Source organism: Haliaeetus albicilla, chromosome 4 (assembly GCF_947461875.1).
Source record: "Haliaeetus albicilla chromosome 4, bHalAlb1.1, whole genome shotgun sequence".
NCBI classification, from domain to species: domain Eukaryota; kingdom Metazoa; phylum Chordata; class Aves; order Accipitriformes; family Accipitridae; genus Haliaeetus; species Haliaeetus albicilla.
The window spans coordinates 43,688,454-43,703,947 of NC_091486.1; the positions used below are offsets into that span (position 1 = coordinate 43,688,454).

The following is a 15,494-nucleotide window of genomic DNA, read 5'->3' on the forward strand; positions in this document are numbered from 1 at the left end:
AGACAAACCAGATTACCTACAAAGTATTTTCAAGCTCTCTATTAGCCAAATTTTTCCTAAGCTACTAAAAATAATTGTCAAGAAAATGTCCTCTTGAATCGGTTCTGTATGAATCAATCTAAAGATTTCACCAAAAATATCAGAAAAGCACAGGGGTGAGCTGTCCCAGCTGTACCAGGGAGGCTGAACTGGGCAGATTAATCCCTGGGCTGATGGCAGCCGGCAATGAAATGATGGCTGCAGACTGTCCAGTCCAAGATGCTCGCAAGGGAAAGACAAACTGCACCGTCCATCAAGCCTGGAAGGAGGCAGACACCAGCCTGTCTGATTTATGGCTTGAGCTAGAGAACATTTAGTGTAGCTTAATTTCCAGATGGGTATTTCTACTCATTAATTAATAAGATGAAGCCATTATTCATTGATGGGAACTTGAACACTTTATTTTTATCTTCATTTGTTCCAAAGAGTTGTTTAAGTTACTTTAAAAATATAGCCAGGACAGGTTTGGAAGTAGCTGGGTTTGCAGGATTTAAACATGTTGAAAATAGAAAAACAAAGACAAGATGGCTACAGAACGCTCCAGAATAAGACAGAAACATGCACGGATAAAAACACTTAGAAAAGATGAAGCAGCAAAACGAACAACAACATCCAAGGCAAAACCAAAGCAGAGGAGGACAGGGAAGTACAGCTTTATTACTTTAAAAAAAAAAAAAAAAGAACAAAACCAGAAGGTTGAAGCATTCAGTGAGCTCTTACAGAAAACTGTAAGCAGTCTTACCATAATTAACTCTGATGAGTTTAAAAATGCAGGGCAGAACTGGGAACGAAGAGGTTATTTAAATAGTTTTCCATGTATTCAGATCTTTCAACCTGATGCAAATCACCCTGGCCTACTTGAACGCCCTGACTAAAGTGATGAACAACCAACAATTATCTTTAAAGGACACCCAGAGTAGGGGAAAAGTCCTACAGAGCAAGAGAAGTAAAATTTTAAGAAAGGCAGGAGAAAAAGGCAGGAGGAAGAGGTGCAGAAAATCGGCATTGGCAACTAGGATTTCATTTCCTGAAAGAAAGGACAATTTCAAGAGGCAGAACAAAAAATCAGGTAACAGGAAAAGCAAGACTGATGGATCAAGGTGAAGCTGAAGGCAGGCAAATGATTTGTTTCTCTGTCAGTATGTCTGGCTGGCAAGCTGGCAAAAATAGTTTTGATTTTACTCAAGTTTTCTAAAAAAACACAAACAAAAAAACCTGAAAAACAAAACAAAAAACAACAATCCACATTGAGAGGCTACATGGGGCACGTCAGTAAGAAAATCAGGTCTGCATGAATTGCCCTAAACCAAGTACACACCTGGTTTAAAAAGCCCATCAGTCACCATCTACTTCTGGATCTGTTATATCCAGTGTATTGCGGTAGTTCACAATTTACTGGTAAAAGCAGTAAAGTTGCATTTAAAACTCAGGTTTTCCCTTACACCAGAGATCCCCATTTGGAGCACGAGATGCAAAATTCAACGACAAGTTGGAAAATGGATGGATGCAAGGTTCAGTGACAAATGAGTAAAACCCTACCACGTTGATGATGATGATATTATTACTAATAGTCAAGTGTACAACTACTAATGAGAAATACCTGGCAAAGCAAGGATACAACAAAGAAAAGCCAAAGGACTTTACAAAACTGAGCATCCACCATTTGGCAATGATGCAGAAGACATCAGTTCATTCCAGGATGCATTAGCAGGTGCATATGCAAGGCAGGGGAGGTCATTACTCAGGGACATGACAGCCTCTGTGGCCAAAGCGCTGCCCTTGGTTTCAGATTCAACACCAGAAGATGAATTGTAGGCAATCAAGGAGAAACCTCTGAGAAAAGATTTTAAAAAATGAGATAGAAGGTCTGCAGAACTTGGTAGTTTTTCCAACGTCAGCCTGTTCTCAGCTGAAGAAAGATTATACAGTGGCCCTGAGACTTTTTCAGGATGAGCAATTATCTGCTAATGCAGGGAGTTTGAGACCTCTCGACCAAATACATTTCTGGTTGTCTTTAGCTACATACTTTCTGGACAACACTTCACTACATAGCAGCAATCGGTTACTTCTGAGAAGGCAGGGAATTACACCCCCTGTAAGCAACAAGTGCTAAATCCTGAGACCTTGCCATTGACCTGCCAGTCCACATCCTCCACACAAGGCAGCTACTGCCACTTGCCATTCACAGCTTCAGGTTCTTTTCCAAGCCGTTTTTGGGGTGGGCTTGGCACACAAATTGCAATACCTCTGATGGACTCTACCGTTCTCAGTAATACAGTAGAAACTAGAGCTTTTTGTTTGCATATTTCCAGTTCCTAGATAAGAAAAAGGAGTGCAGAGGAAAACTGTTGAGCAATAACGCATCCCAATAAGACATCTGCAATAGTCCAAGTGACTGGTGATGAATCTGATAATCGTTTCTTTGCAAACCACTCACAAGGCAGTTACCAGATTATTTTGGCTATTTTTATCCCAGGAAGATACAGGTCAGAAGCTTGCCCCCCACGCCTTCCAAGTCAAAATAGAAAGAAGCTGTAATTTCTCAGTGCCCAATCGATAAAAAGCCTCAGGCAAAACAAGGCAGCTGACAGTAAGCCCAGGATAAATAGCCATCAGTTGGCATCTGAGACACTATCCCAACCACATCCTTTCAAGAGCGTGCATCCACATTTAAAATAAAGCTTTCACTAAGGACAGAAAGAAAGGGGATGTTTCTGGATCAATGACTCCTGAATTTGTAGTTGTCATCAAGCAAACAATTACTTTGTTCTCCTCACTGCTTTCTAGTAAAACAATTGTGAACTTGTCTCACAAAGAAAAGAAAGATCCATTCCCCTTCTCTCCAACCATGCCACCTTCCCATCTGCTTCACAATACAACTGAAAGACACTTAAACACAGCAATACTGCACTTCGTAAAAAGGCTCGAAGAGAGAACCAGGCTCACAGTTGTCTTCACTCAAGAGATGAGCTAGTGCATGCTTGACCACGGGTTACGTTGAAAGAGGAGCATTGGCAGGATCAGCTTTCACTTTGGATCTGGAGCGGGCTCTTGGAGCAAGTCCCTGGCTGCCCTGCTTCCCATACTTTTCCACATCCCATATTTCTGGTTGCATCATGGAGCAGTCTGAGCACACAGACTGCATTTTTTTGGGGGGGGGGGGGGGATACACCTCAAACTCAACCCAAAACACACAGCCTAACACACTCCAGCCACTAATGGGACATGTATCCGAGGGACTGGACTAAACGCAGTCCTAAAGCAAGCTTCAAAACAACCCCACACGGCCTCTACGCAACACCATCAGCATAATCTGCTGTACTCCACAGAGCTGATCCTGCATGGCACTTGCTATCACCACCAGGAGCTGTTGTTCTTCATGCCTTCCCCTTCCCTCAGCTCGTTCCCTCTGATTAAGGCTGCACAGTGGTCTGCAAGCCAGCGCAAGGCTCGTCCCTTGCCATCAGGCTGCTGTCAGCAGCTTACGGGGAGGTACATGCTGTGAAAAGTGAGAGCTCCTCACTCTTACTGGCACTGCCCAGGGAGTTATGCGCTGTCTCTGTTACATGTGTAATCCCACGGCAATTTCATGGGCCTCTTCCAGGCCCAAGAACAGCTAGTTTTTTCCCCTACTATCAGTATATATGTACCACAGTCACACTATAAAAAGTATCTTGCATTTTATACACGAGTTGGGGGGTTGTTTTGCTGAACAACATGCAAACAGTATTTATCTGGGCTACATCTTGGCAGGATTTGGGGTGGGTGAGTGGGTGGTTCTGTCAATTGTATTGCTCTGTTTCTAAAACCAGACCATGCACTAACCTTGTAGCCTTGGGATACCAGACAGCTAAAATAGGATCGCTGAGGAGTAGAAGTCTCTGTCCCTGACTGTTAAGCACAGTCCACTAAAACATCCTGACTTGCATATTAATGGCTATAGCGTGTAACAAGCTAAAATATTAGTAAAGAGAATAGTGATTATCACGGACATATTATTTATTTGTCTACTCATTTGAAATTTACAAAAAAAAAAGTCTTCAACATTTACAAGAAAGCAATTAAGGCAGCAAATGGATTATTTCTCTTTAAACCTATGAGAAAATACTCAGTGCATATTTCCTCTCTAATTTGTCTGCACTCAAGAATCTATTTTTGGAAGTCTCCCTAGACTGTATTGTAGCACCACATGTACTGTAATGGCATTTTAATTAGCCCAGAGAGCTGGAAGATGCACTATGCATCCGAAAGAGAAGCAGCCTAACAAAATGAGAGCATCCTTCTCTTCCCTTTTTTTGAGATTTACAGCAGCTATCAAGTCGAAATACCAATTATGGTTTCAATTGGAATCGACTGCCACTGCTATAAAAATCCAGTGCGTCACAACAGCTTATAGAATTCAACAAAAACAAACGTAGTATTTAAGCACTATTTACTCATACTTTAAAGGTGGATGGTAAAAATAAAATGCTGCAGATCTCCACAGGCAGAACAGAGCATAGGAGAGGAGAGAAAAAAAAAAATTTTTTTTGAGTTGGGCTCTGAATATGTTAGCTTTTGGCCTGCAAGTATAATCAAGAAAACACCCATTTAGATGAAAGCTAATCCAATTCTGTTTATATGGGGTTGTTTTGGTTGGGGTTTTTTATTAATACTACTACATCTAATATCCAAGTTAGCCACCTTCCATTGCCAGTGAGTGACATAATGCATAAACATCATCAGTATGGTCTTGTATATATTTAATTTGCCATAATTCTGACTTCTTACTTTTGATGCAGTAGAAACTAGGTCAGGCTGATGTCCGCCTCAGTTATACAAGAGGCTGACATATCTGGAATTGTAAGCCTCCTTCACTCCCTTGATAATACTGATTACTCCAGAGACATTCCTAGATCCAGATGGCAGGTTCCACTGAAGCCAGCAGCAGACCACAGCACTCAGCACGCCATAAGCAAGAACTATGATGGGTTTCAAGCTTTCTTTGGCATTATAATCTACACAAATATTTCACACAAGAGTCAGAAGATACTCAGGTATAATGTCTACAAAAGCTTCTCACTGCTTTCCTATCCAGAACCTAGTAAAGGTAAATCCAGTAGATCCCACTTTGGTTAGAAAAGCAACCTTTAATATATTACTAGGAAGTTATCCTAGAAGCCAAATACCTAAGATGCGTTAAAACAGGAAATGCTGTGGTCCTTAGGGTGTTTACAGATCAATATCCAAATGACAATACACTACTTTTCAAATGCCAAATCGTAAAACCATTGTGTTCTACTTCTTATGCCATTATTTTCCTTAATTCTTTGCAGTGGGAGGATAACACAACTCCAACTAAACATGACAATCTTCAGTCTCTTCAGCAGACTCTGATGACTTCAACTCCACAAAATTTGAAAGATATGTCATTTTGGAAATCCATGGTAATAAAATATTCATTTACATGTAAATGCAAGTAATCTAAGGTCTGTGGTAACCTATGCATTAGAGCAAAGAGATAAAGCTCACTGAAAGTGGTCTGACATAATTACAGCAAAAAGGAACAGCTACCCATTTCAGTAGACTTGCTTCCCCCTTTGGGCAAGGAAAGTCAGAACCCCCTACAGCCAGCCTTTCCACCGTCCCGCAGACAGACAAAGCATTAAGTGAAGAAAAAATAAAATACAAATGAAAGAATTACCACATTAAAGAAATAGCATCTATAGTACACTTTTGATGTGGATTTTTCCTTTTAAGCCAAAAATATCCATATTTAATGTTGGTTTTCATTCTATTCTTCTGTAACAAGTTTCAAAATCGGCTCATTTGGTACAGAGAAAATAACCACAAAGTCCAATTACGGACAAGCTCGAGCACGCACTTCCAGCAGAAGCAAAACAAGTATCCTGTGTCTCGATCACTTGTCGCACCTTGGTAGTCTGAGAGATTACTCAGTCTTACTCAGGCAAGATGGAACACCAAGAAATACACCTGCTCCCATTCAACGCCAAACACCTACCTAGGAAATGCAGCCTACCACAAAGGTGTATTGAGCATCAGCGTCTCAACCGTTCCCGAACGCGCTCTGACTCCTAAGGTAGGAGCCGGCTCAGCCTCCATTTGAGAGCTTCAACACCTCCCGTAGGCAATCTCCTCCTGCACGCAGCCACCGGTCACTCTGAATACCCAACAGTTTTACATCTCCAGTTACAGGCAGAAAAGACTGCTATCTTATTTCATACACACCGTCACCATTAAGCATGCCATACCAGGACAGTACTATGTCAGAGACCTGGCTCTATTTTAGGCTTCGCTTACCCAGTCATTTCCCACAGTCTCTCTTGTGCAGCCAACATCAGGAGGTACTCGGTGGTGGGCATCCAACACCTTCTCCTGCCTAGCGCTACCTCGAGCCCCAACAGGACAGGTCAGGGTTTCTACCACATGGGGAATAAAACACATCATTGTGTCCCTGTCTCCCCAGAGTGCTGGGAGACTTATGGTGGGGTCTGCAGGATCCCGCTACGTCCTGATGTTAAATCCATCTCAGATGAGACACTACACGCAGAACCAACCTGGTACTTTGCACAGCACTTCCCTGTTGTCTCAGCCCCATCTGATAGAAAGTCAATGACTATTAACACCAGGCAGCAGGAAAATTGTCCCAGTCTACCTGTTCCTGATATAGTACCAGCCATTATCTACCAGCTTTAGATAGTCTGTATATAATATCTTCAAGTCAATTAATGTACAGATTTTTAAAATTTGGACTTCAGATATTTTTAAATCCCAGAGAAAAAAAGAGACTACCGTTTCAAAGCATCTAAAAGTAGATTCCACTTTCACAGACGTGGTGGAACAGCAATTTCCCCACTTGCAATGAAGGAACCGAGACTACGCTGTTTATTACTATAAATATATTCATAGATATTTTCCCTGGCACAAAACACTACAATTTTAAAGGCAAGGGATTCATCAACTCTTATGGATAGCTTCATCCTTACTGCTTTTATTCTGTCAGTGAGCACACGTTCCTGGCAAGAGTGGAGGAGGGTACAATCTGCCACCATCTGCAGGGTGCTATCCATCTGAAAAGGTGACTGTCCTCAAGAAATTAGCATAGTCCAAGCATTAAACTTAACTCTGGAATATTATGTTCAGCCAACAGTCTCTTTCAAGGGCCATTCTTCAAAATATTCCTGCTCCCTGCTAACTGCATGGTGGTTGTTTCGTGGTTTTTTTTTAAAGTTTTAATGTAGCCTTTTATCAAAAGTGAAAAAAACTTTCCATCCTTCATGGTACGTGAATGGGGTAAAGCCAGTATTCCACAATCAGAGATAAATATTTCTACAGGAGACCAGTATTATCAATGTGAGGTGCTTAATTTGCTGAGACAGATCCCATGAACTTCAGCACTAAAAAAAAAGCAAACTCCACAGGACTCCCTTGGCATTCAGCCGGAGAGGTGCTGCTGGCATCTGGCCATTTCACAATCACGGGCTATTCAGAACACATGAATTCACATTTGATAGCTACAAATACACAGATATAATGCCACTTTAATCAAAACTAATATTTCAGTAGGTTTTAAAAACTGGTGATTGGCGATACAAAAATGAAGAGAGGAAAGAAAAAAAAAACCTTGAAATTATCTGCAATTGTCAGCAGAAGGAGACCTACGAAGCACATTTTAAAGGCAGGAGAGAAGGTTCAATAACCTGCTTAATTTTCCTTTCTCTCCAGCTGAATAAACTGTCAGGAAGAAATCCAGCTGAAAGATAGCCTGGCTCTTCTACAGCTTCAAGTAAGATTCCAGCTCCTGGCCACACAGAACACTATGTTCAAGCTAATGAGATACCAAGCAGAGAAAAGGCTTGCCTTGTTAAAGAGGGAAGCAACTGTATGTTATATGACCTAAACGGCATGGGTTTCCTTCCTTACCCCTGCATTTTGCTAGCACACACGCTAAATAAGACTCATCCATGAAACTATTTCCAAGGCAGGCTGTGTCCAAGAGTTCTGATCCTTTCCACAGCAGAAAAGGGAAGTGATAATAATTACACATCAGCCCATTACATTAATTCTTTCAGAAAGGAGGCTAATCTGAGGAAAATTCCTGGATGAAGCAGAGGGCAGGGAGAAAAGAGGCAAAGGAAACTGATGCTTGGACCCCTCCCTGGACACTGCTGGCAACAGGAACCATCTACAATTTCACTGCTAAGCAGATGCCTTCTCGCCTTACAAGCTGCAGCTTCTTAAGTGGATGGCAGAATTGGAAAGAGCAGAGGAAAAAAGGGAGAAATTTTTGTTGAGGAAAATAAATAGAGAGACATGGAAACAGGACCGTCAGCAAACAGAGCATGACTTGGGTTTGATGGAGCTGCTGGGTCCCAGATGGCTGTCAGAGTGCAAGGCTTCAAGTTTCAACCTTTCAGAATGCTCCATCAAGCCTTTCTTCTACAAAACAAGAGCTAAAATACTGGGGAAAAACCCCACACAAGTGAAAAAATCCTTCAGAGATCTGCAAAAGCTTGCAAAGGCAAAAAACAAACAGCACTGTCACAGAAGCTGGACTGGACATGTCTGCTTTACACACAGCTTATTGGAGACCTACAACTCCAGAAGCTTAAGCAAGACCCTGAGAGGGCTCTTCTCACCTCCCTGCTGTCACACCAACCTTATTCAACAAGCATCAGGACAACACACTCGGCAACAACAACTCCATGAGTGCTGGTGCCTTGCATCTTTATCCCTCATGTATCACAGTAACCCCAGTTCCCCTCTCCCCCAGGGCTTGAATTATGTAGGACAGTGCGGTTTGTTTAAACCCAGGTCCCTCCATTTTCACATACACCCATGAGACTGGTAGAATTTACAGTTAACCCATCCTGAGTGAGATCAGCCTGTTCCCCACCTACCCAGTGCCAGGGCCAGCTCAATTGGGTCTGAAAGCAAATGCCTTGCTTCCTTCTACCTGTTACCTGTTTTTTCCACCAGGTCAAGTACTTCATCCTAAGAACTTGTATTTAAATATATATTTGCATTACAGCAGGCAGGGACTCATTTCAGGTCATACCGCTATACTGGGGTAAAAGCCAGCAGTCAGATGGAGGGCTGGCCGGTCTGTCGACTCACCCACCCGCACGCATCTTCCTTGGGTACCTGCACAGCCGCTGCAGCTCTACCTTCCCAAGAAACTCATCCTCACGTGTGGTATCTTCTCCACATCCAAGCCTGTTACTGTAACAGTATAAAATCTGTTCACTGTTGCTCACCAGTGAAAAATCCTTTTGGTCAAACATTTTAAGGATCAGAGACAAGCTCACCATGCTTACTAGCAGTCTAAACTGCAGCTCACCTGAAGCCCATTGAAGACAGCAATCACATTTTTCAAATGCCATCCTCTCTCTCAAAAAGGGAAAAAGACAAGTTTTGATTCTTTGCTTTGCTCATTTCAAGTAGGTACACATGAAAATTTAAGAAACTGGTGTACAAAGTTCAGACAGTTAATTCCGTGCAGTCATGTAATAGACCATCAAGACAAAGTAGTTGCTACCAGAAACAGTCCAGCAAGGAAGAGCTGAGATACCATCAGCATGTGAAGGGACAGTCCATATGCAAGAAAAAGCACCGATCTCCAGGGTTTTAAGTACGGAATTCATGGTGCTGCTTTGGGTGAAGCTGCCATGCGGCACCCCAAAAATTACCAACATCCAGAGGTCAAAATCCTTTCCCAAAGCGCAAATTCAGGGTGTTTAAGACAAAACAGCCAACAGAGACAGTGCCCAGCAAAGGGCAACTGTTTAATCAAAATCATCAGTTAAACTCTGAAACGATCCTGGAAGTACACGAATAAACAGCAATTAAAACAATGTATGCAATTCAAAACAGCTGTGCCCAGTGTGACCATACTCCAAACTTCAAAGCTGGCTCTTCACTCTCAAAATAAACCACCCCCCCAAAAGTGCCAAAGATGAAAGCTTATTTTTAACTAAAGGTAAGGATGAGGAGCCATTCCTCAAAAGACTCTTTTTTATTTTAAAATACTCAAACTAAGTATTTCTGTGGAAATTACTAGCTTTATATTAGAGCCATAAAGACAACACACACTTTGTACAGAGAGCACTGGATGGAGACCACAAAAGCCAGTTAGACAGGTAAAGGTGTATCTGTCCACACCTGCACAAGAGGATGGCAAGGGACTTCTCACGCTGTCGTGATAACACTGACAGCGAGAACAGACCTTTCACTTCTTGTCAGAAAGGCAGAAATCCCAAAGGCGTTACTGTACTTTTTAAACTGCTTGTGATTGAATTTTGGTAGCGGTCCATCAATGGAGTTTATAAAGGAGCTCTTCCCAGCTGGCTCTCCCTAGCTCACACTGGTGCTGCGGCAGATCCTTCCAGGATCATGGAGGGTCTTGTTTTGGTTTTAGGCAGATTTCAACACGCAGACCTTCTGTTCCAAGAAAGTATTTAATGTTTCCTTTTATTGCCTTAATCACAAGCACACACATTTGGCAGTCATTTCCAGCCTCATGCCATTAACTCAGAGCAAGGTCCTCCAGCAGGTAAGGAACACAAGTATCATCACTCAGGTGTTCTCTGAAAACCTTACTTGCCAACAGGAAAAGTGCAACTTGTACCACCTCACAACCACTGAAGGCCAAGAAAGCTCCGGAGTACCTGACCTTCTTGTTGAACACGGTTCATACCGCAAGCCCAGGTTGCTCCCCCAGCTTGATAACCAACCCCAAAGGCAGGCTCCCTTTGAATAAAGGTTCTCCAGCTTGCTTCCAGATTTTTTTCCTCATAACAGGATGCACTATTTTAACTGCTGGCTGTATAGCTGGACATCAGAGAAGGTGCTAGGAATTACTCAAAGAAAGAAACCTTGATGGGAAGGGAAAGCAGAGCTACACTGTTGGCCAGCTGAAAAGGCACAAGACCTCAGAAGCACAAAGAGATGTTTTGTCGGATGCCACAAGCAGCATGCTGCCATGTGTTCCTCTACGTTATGCTCTAGGCGCCTTTTATTTTCATCCATGAGGTTACGTGGGCTTCATAGTGCATGCTTCCAGCTCTGTCTTTCTGCCAAACTCAGGCTCTTCCACTGCAGCAATTCCTTCCACTCTCCATGTTTTTCGCAAGGAAAGTCTCTTACACTCCACTCAGATCAGGCATTTCACCAAACTCACATCTGTGAGACCCAAGACGCTGGTACACAAGTTTCCTTTTGGATAAAATGTGTGCATTTCAAATAGTGCAAAATCTTTATCCTCAGCCTCCAAACTGCTGCATTTCTCAAACCTTAGACTCCCCTGGATATCTTTTCATGTCTAGGAGAAACCCAGGCTGGTTTACACTTTGCTAGTAGTCCCTGTTGTTGATGAAAGTAAAAGTATTATTCTCATGAAAGTGAGACTGCTCACAGAAACCAGCTTCAGCATGCACCTTGGGGAGAGAGACCGTGACTCACCCAGAAGACGGCTCCCAACACCTAACCTCAGCGCCTGCTTTGATTCACCCTGACGATGGAAAGCAATGGAAAACTGGCAGAGGAAAACCTTGCCAACACCATGAAAAAGGTACAATCAACAACTTCTCCCTCGCACTCAAAAGTTCTTTTTTTCCTGTTCTGTTGCAAAATAGGAGGTCAACACAAGCTGAAATGCTCATGTAATACGTCATGTTTTTTTCTCATCACTTTACCACAATCGATCATTTTTCCATGACTAATATAGTAATATTAGATAATATTAGTAATATAGATTTGATACAGTAAAAGCATTTTAAATTGCATTAAACACAGTAACATGAGAATAGCACATTTTGAAACAGAAATTTCTAGTCTCTGGTCTGTTGAGGAGCAACTGCCATTTCCAAGCCAAGCAGAAGCAAGCCCATGTTACCATGGGGCCAACCCAAAACGCTGGACTTGCGTATGTTCAAAATAACGCCAGGCCCTCAGTACCAGGGGGGTGCAAAAAAATATCATCTGCCATCCTCTCTCCCTTTTACTTAAGGTTAATGTTGCTCAGTGGCTGCACGCAGCCAAAATGCCCACCTGCTGTGCCAGGCTGCTTTGATAAAATTACACACCAGTCTACTCCTTACCCGACCGGTACAGACTCCTTTCACCCCAAACAACTTGCGAGATACTTAGACTCACCTGACTGACAGTGCTGAACAGCTTCAAACAACAAAAAGGCATGTTAAGTTTAACAGCAAAATGCACCAAAATAAATTCACAACTCTATTCTGTTCCGAAGTTTCCATGACACATAGGACAACAGAAATGAAAAAGCACACTAAGGAGTAGTACTCGTCCATTCCTTTTGAGCATGTAAGCTTTTACCTGCAACGTGCAGTCTCACAGGGGACTAAAAAGTGTCAAACCAACCCACAGACTGCACTTGCGTAAATGTCGCGGCCACCTGGATGTGTGCAGCGCACAAGGTCTGTCCGGAGACAGTGTTAATGCATAATAAGAAATCTCAGGAGTTTTAACACCTAGGTGAGGTCTGAAATCCGTGAGGATTTCTCTGAATGCAGAATCAGATGACTGCATGATGAAATATTTTGCGTGTGTTACAAAAGAAAAAAATGTTCTAAAAAAAAAGTTCTGTAGAGGTCTCCAAATACTACAGCAGGTAGAAGGTTTGCTGCACGCTTTAACATCTGATCCCCCTCCCAACCAAAGGCACTGCTCAGCTTGCTCCAATGCAGTCACCAGGTTTCACCTTCACAAGCAGGGAAACTTAGCAGATGAACTGCAAGCAACATACTGTGAACCACAAAAACATCATGCAACCAAAAATGTGTTGCACCAACAGTGAAGTCCCCATTCTCAGCTCATTAAAGTCTAAGATACCAGCTGCAGTGTCCCAACAGCCCATATGCCATCAGAAGACTTCTTAAATTGCCCTAAGGGTCTTCCCAATGATCTTCTCCTTCCCTCAAAAAAAAAAAAAAATCCCATTCCAAAAATGAAATTAATACAGTAGTTTCACAACTGAATTAACCCAACGAGGGTAAGACATTAGCAAGAACACAGTTTTTATTTAAAAGCTTCCTCCCAAGTTCAAGCAAAACTAAACACTGATGTATGACCACTGAAAACATCAGACTTTAAGTCGCACATGAGTTGACAGGAGCTGCTGCTGCAGGTTATGCTGAATACAGCCACGTGCTGCCAGCTTGCACACCCAACTGTGAGGCAAACGCCACAGTAACCCAATAACTGCAAGCGGAAAGGCAAGCCACACAGTCCTAGCTATAGAGCATTTGACAAACACGTATCCCACCACAAGCAGGAAATTAAAAACCACAGCTAAATAAAACAAAGACTGAGATTTGCAAGCAACACAATAAGCCAACTTGTAAAAACAGCAATGCCAAGAAGTGTCATCATTCTTAGTAATCAAAAAATGTCCGAAAAAATCAAGGCTTTTTTCTAAGTCACTCCTGTTTTATTATACTGTTTTTTGTTTGATGACTACAACTAGAAAAGTGTAAATTAAGAAACTTGTTTTTACTGCTTAAGATACTCCTTAAGGTACCATTTACCTAGAAGTAATCAGAAAAAAAAGGATTTCAGGTTTTGTTTTGTTGTTGGTTGTTTTGTTTGGGTTTTTTTAACCTGAAGTTATTTATCTCCCATTTCTCAGCTTAAAGTCAAGCCTCCCACAGCTTTCTGTCTGTCCCAACAGAAAGCCAAGTAGCACCTCCCAGAAAGCCATCAGAAGTCCATTAAAGCTTCTCCCAGTGGAGGGGTCCTTCCTTCCCATGGAAGAGGAAAGACATTAAAAAAAGATTACCAGCAAACGGGGGAGTGGGCAAATCAAAACTAACATCTCATACTACTGTGAAAGAAATTTTCGAAGAGCAAGGTGGATGTGCCGATGCAACACCTATTCCCAACAATGTGGGAGTCTGGTGCCTTTGCTGCTGATCTCGTGGACATGGCACTGTGTGGAATGGGCCATCCTACTGCTCTGATCTGCTTGGAAGCTGCGCCAAAGCCCTACGGACGTTGAAATGGCCAGAGAGCAATTCTACACATACATTTAGGAAAGCCACAAAACAGATTCAAGACTTCTCAGGGCAGGCAGGAAGCGCGTAGGAAGATGGCAGCTTGAAATCATCAAATTATTAATTGGGAGATGCTAGAAAAAGCATCCAGAAACTCCACACTGGTGCAACCAGAAATGTCCATGCTAAGTCTGAGCACTCCTCTCCCATGCTGCTGGGTGAGATTTTTTTTTTTTCCCCAGCAGAAAACACAGATATGAGTCTCTGGGTTACGCTTCTGGCTCTGCTAAATAGCCACAAAGATGAAAAGGCTCTGAACTACAGCAGATTGGACAAAATAACCCAGTCTTTTTCAAGTCAGTGATTCTCTCCCTCACAAGCGATGCTGCTTTCACAAGTAGCACTCTCTGGAGAGGAGACATATGCTGCCTGGAGTTAGGAGCTAACATCTTTAAAGAATATTTTTGTTTAATGCATAACAGGCCTTGAACTCTCTCTCTCAATAAATAAATTTAAAAGTAATGCTTTTTCCTTCATAATGCCTTTCCAAATCCATATTATATATGTTGAAGATCATAAAATAGAAGGCTTACTATATAGAAGACAATGTTATCACATCAATTAACACATTTATATAAATGCTTGTATATGTATTGATGATATGCATGTATAGGTATACAATTATTGTCCTAATACAATAATATATTCCATTAGTTTACAGGAACAGCAAGTAACAGCATGTTCAGTAAATGCACCATACACCAAAAAAATGGTGAGAAAAATTAAAAATGGTATGAAGAGGACCTGGCATTTCCAGCTGGAAATGCCTTTCTGTAAGCTTTATCCTCCCCTCTTTCAGGGTTGGAGAGAGTGACTGTACATTGACAGTTTCCTTAGATGGTGGGTTCCTGGTTTCCCACTACAAAACTGCCTTCCCTGCTTACTGGTGACCCATAGGAATCACCTCTCCCTGCACCATAACAGCAATGTTAATTTTGCGCACTGCACCGTCTGCAGAACAAAAGCCCAAGGTGGGCACCAAATACAGATGAACAGCCCTAAAACAGACCATGTATGAAATGAAGCTGAGGCAGGGGCACTGGGGCTTGCTCTCCCATTGCATTCAGGAAGCACACCCATCCCTCTGCCCAGCTGAAGAACCACCGCACGCAACCCACTCAGTCCATGGTCTGGAGAGGCACTAGCCAGCTCCTGGTAGTCATGGCACACAGCGGTGAAAGGCACTTCCCAGCACCTTACACCCTTCATTTCTAGCTTAGGTCATTCCCTGAAATGATGTAAATACCATAAGTATAAGATTTTCTCCTAGTGCCAAGTCACTTCAAGACATTAACAGCAAGGTGGGATCTCAGGATGACGAAGCTGGCAGTGGCTAAGCAGCACTGGTGCCAACAGGGATGAGGAGTCTGCCGGCATTTC

General features: G+C 42.4%; 1 protein-coding gene across 8 annotated transcripts in view; it reads right to left on the reverse strand.

Annotated features, from left to right (window-relative positions):
* Positions 1-15,494, reverse strand: part of HDAC4 (histone deacetylase 4) — a 264,837-nt gene that overhangs the window by 168,004 nt on the left and 81,339 nt on the right. Inside the window, exon 1 of one of the 8 annotated variants that reach the window (XM_069782193.1) lies at positions 6,041-6,220. The exons of the other annotated variants lie outside the window; for them this stretch is intronic. The gene's annotated coding sequence lies outside the window, so the exon portion shown is untranslated. Of the gene's footprint in view, positions 1-6,040; positions 6,221-15,494 lie in introns of those variants that run through there. 8 annotated transcript variants of the gene reach the window in all.